This window comes from Spea bombifrons, chromosome 12 (genome assembly GCF_027358695.1).
Source record: "Spea bombifrons isolate aSpeBom1 chromosome 12, aSpeBom1.2.pri, whole genome shotgun sequence".
Classification (NCBI taxonomy): Eukaryota; Metazoa; Chordata; class Amphibia; order Anura; family Pelobatidae; genus Spea; species Spea bombifrons.
This window is the reverse complement of record NC_071098.1, coordinates 26394025-26399024: the sequence shown is the minus strand read 5'-3', so window position 1 is coordinate 26399024 and position 5000 is coordinate 26394025. Positions and strand designations below refer to the sequence as shown.

Here is a 5000-nt window from a genome sequence, read left to right as displayed (position 1 = left end):
AACCGCTCTGTGCGAATGGAGCCACTCGCACAGAGCGAACCGCTCTGTGCGAATGGAGCCACTCGCACAGAGCGAACCGCTCTGTGCGAATGGAGCCACTCGCACAGAGCGAACCGCTCTGTGCGAATGGAGCCACTCGCACAGAGCGAACCGCTCTGTGCGAATGGAGCCACTCGCACAGAGCGAACCGCTCTGTGCGAATGGAGCCACTCGCACAGAGCGAACCGCTCTGTGCGAATGGAGCCACTCGCACAGAGCGAACCGCTCTGTGCGAGTGGAGCCACTCGCACAGAGCGAACCGCTCTGTGCGAGTGGAGCCACTCGCACAGAGCGAACCGCTCTGTGCGAGTGGAGCCACTCGCACAGAGCGAACCGCTCTGTGCGAGTGGAGCCACTCGCACAGAGCGAACCGCTCTGTGCGAGTGGCTCCATTCGCACAGAGCGATTCGCTCTGTGCGAGTGGCTCTGTGCGATCCGTGCACATAGACATGAAGAATACTTACCTCCGGAACGCGTCACATCCGTCACGTAGCTAAAAGAAGGCGGAGACTGCAGAGCGTGTAGCAGAAGCGGGGAACGCTCGCGGAGGTAAGTAAAAGGAGCCGAGTGCTCCAACAACGAATTGATCACTCGATTAATCGATAACGGAAATCGTTATCGATGATTTCCGTTATCGATTATTATCGATTTTATCGATTCGTTGTTTCAGCTCTAATATATATATATAATATATATGTATATATATATATAATATATATGTATATATATATATAATATATATGTATGTATATATATATATAATATGTATGTATATATATATATAATATATATGTATGTATATATATATAATATATATGTATGTATATATATATATAATATATATGTATGTATATATATATAATATATATGTATGTATATATATATATAATATATATGTATGTATATATATATATAATATATATGTATGTATATATATATAATATATATGTATGTATATATATATAATATATATGTATGTATATATATATAATATATATGTATGTATATATATATAATATATATGTATGTATATATATATAATATATATGTATGTATATATATATAATATATATGTATGTATATATATATCTAATATATATGTATGTATGTATATATATCTAATATATATGTATGTATGTATATATCTAATATATATATATATGTATGTATATATATATCTAATATATATGTATGTATATATATATCTAATATATATGTATGTATATATCTAATATATATGTATGTATGTATATATTTAATATATATGTATGTATGTATATATATAATATATATGTATGTATGTATATATATAATATATATGTATGTATATATATATAATATATGTATGTATATATATATATCGAATATATATGTATGTATATATATATTATGTGTGTGTATATATATATAATATATATGTATGTATTTATATATAATATATATGTATGTATATATAATATATATGTGTGTGTATATATAATATATGTGTATATATATGTGTGTATGTATATAATATATATGTGTATATATAATATATGTGTATATCTATGTGTGTATGTATATAATATATATGTGTATATATAATATATATGTATATATAATATATATATGTGTGTATAAATATAATATAGGTGTGTATATATATAATATATGTGTATATATAATATATATGTGTATATATGTGTATATATATAATATATGTGTGTATATATGTATAATATGTGTATATATAATAAATGTGTATATATAATATATGTGTATATATATAATATATTTGTGTATATATATAAAATATATATGTGTGTATATATAATATATACATACCCATATATATTATATATGTGTATATGTATATAATACATATGTGTATATGTATATAATACATATGTGTATATGTATATAATATATATGTGTATATATAATATATATGGGTATGTATATATAATATATATGGGTATGTATATATAATATATACGTGTATATATATAATATATATGTGTATATGTATATAATACATATGTGTATATGTATATAATATATATGCGTATAAATAATATATGTGTATATATATAATATATGTGTATATATAATATATGTGTTTATATATATAATATATCTATATGTGTATATACATAATATATATGTGTATATATAATGTATATGTGTGTGTATATATTATATATATGCATGTCTGGGGAGGATGGAGTGGTGTTTCAGGGGGTATAAGGCGTATCAGGCACAGTGGCATGTGGGGGGTAGAGTGGAGTGGCAGATGTGGGAGGCAGCGTGGCGTGGCAGATGTGGGAGGCAGCGTGGAGTGGCATATGTGGGAGGCAGCGTGGAGTGGCAGATGTGGAGTGGCAGATGTGGGAGGCAGCGTGGTGTGGTATATGTGGGAGGCAGCGTGGAGTACTGTGGTAGGCAGCGTGGCATATGTGGGGGGGCAGCATGGCATGTCTGGGAGGCAGCGTAGCAAGCCTGGGCTCAAATGTGCATATATTGGGGGGCTGGTTGGGAAATAAAGACAAGAAATGTATTATCAAAGTTTTTTTATTCTGCTGTTTGTATTTAACATCATTTGTTTAGTAAATTATTTTAAATAAATGAAAAATTTACATTCATTTTTTTTATCCGATTAATCGAAAAAATAATCGGCCAACTAATCGATTATTAAAATAATCGTTAGTTGCAGCCCTAATTATATATAATATATATATGCTACACTATATATAATATACATATATATATGCTACACTATATATAGTTTATATATATATGCTACACTATATATACTATATAATATATATCTATATATATATATGCTACATTACATGTTATATATATATGCTACACTATATATATTTTATATATATGTGCTACACTATATATAATATATATATGCTACACTAATATATATATATATAAATGCTACACTATATATATATGCTATACTGTATAATATATATGCTATACTGTATAATATATATGCTACACTATATATAATATTCATATATATGTTACACTATATATAATATATATATATATATGTTACACTATATAATATATATATGCTACACTATATATAATATACATATATATATGCTATACTAATATATATATATATGCTACACTATATATATATGCTATACTGTATAATATATATGCTATACTGTATAATATATATGTTACATTATATATAATATATATATATGCTACACTATATATAATATACATATATATATGCTACACTATATATAGTTTATATATATATATGCTACACTATATATACTATATAATATGTATCTATATATATATATATATGCTACATTACATGTTATATATATGCTACACTATATATATATATATATATACCGTATTTGCTCGATTATAAGACGACCCCCCAAAATCTGAATATTAACTTAGGAAAAAAAGAAAAAGCCTGAATATAAGACGACCCTAAAGGAAAAAAGTTTTACCAGTAAATGTTAATTCATGTAAACTATTTTTTTTAATAAAAGCTATGATTGAGAAAAATATTTTTTTTTTGTTTTTATTTCTTTTATATTTTCTATTGTATTTTCCAACCTGTCCCCCAGTTACGCACATCTGCCCCCAGGCTTGCCACACCAATATGGCACTGTGGCCCATGATATGCCTTTTAACCCTCTATATGCCACTGTGCCCCATGGTATGCCTTTTGACCCCCTATGTGCCACTCTGCCTCCAGAAATGCCTTATACCCCTATATCCCATTCTGGCATTTAGGGGGTTAAAATGCATATTATGGGGCAGAGTGGCATATAGGGAGGTATAAGGCATTCCAGGAGGCAGAGTGGCATTAAGGGAGTTAAAAGGCATTATATAGAGCACTCTGCCTCCAGAAATGCCTTATACCCCTATATGCCACTCTGGCATTTAAGGGGTTAAAAGGCATATTATGGGGCAGAGTGGCATATAGGGAGGTATAAGGCATTTCAGGAGGCAGAGTGCACTATTAAATGCCCCCTTAACGCCACTCTGCCTCCTGAAATGCCTTATACCTCCCTATATGCCACTCTGCCCCATAATATGCCTTTTAACCCCCTAAGTGCCAGAGTGGCATATAGGGGTGTAAGGCATTCCAGAAATCTCACACACACACACACACACACACACACACACACACACACACACACACACACACACACACACACACACACACACACACACACACACACACACACACACACACACACACACACACACACACACACACACACACACACACTTACTGGTGCTTCCAATTTCCTGCTGTATTGCCGGGGCAGCGGGTTGACGTCTCATTCCGCGGCAGCCGGAAGGAGGTGGAGTTGGCAGCGGGGGTTTGTATGCGTCCGTCGCAAATACCTTCCCCGGCTGTCAGAGATCAGGAACTCTGGAACTCTGGTCTCTGACAGTCGGGGAAGGTATTTGCGACGGACGCATACAAACCCCCGCTGCCAACTTCACCTCCGGAAGCACCGGTAAGTGTGTGTGTGTGGGGGGGGGCGACGACAGGAGGATCCAGGTCCCCTGCAGCGGTGCGGGGGATCTGGATCTTAGTCTCCTAATCAGACCTCTATTTGAGGTCTGATTAGAAGACGACCCCGATTATAAGACGAGGGGTATTTTTCAGAGCATTTGCTCTGAAAAAAACCTCGTCTTATAATCGAGCAAATACGGTATATGTGCTACACTATATATAATATATATATGCTACACTAATATATATATATATATATATATGCTACACTATATATATATGCTATACTGCATAATATATATGCTACATTATATATAATATATATATATATATGCTACACTATATACAATATACATATATATATGCTACACTATATATAGTTTATATATATATGCTACACTACATATACTATATAATATATATATATATGCTACATTACATGTTAAATATATGCTAATAT

At 32.0% G+C, this 5000-nt stretch overlaps 1 protein-coding gene across 1 annotated transcript in view; it reads left to right on the top strand.

Annotated features, from left to right (window-relative positions):
• Positions 1-5000, top strand: part of LENG1 (leukocyte receptor cluster member 1) — a 25800-nt gene that overhangs the window by 19008 nt on the left and 1792 nt on the right. The window lies entirely within an intron of this gene.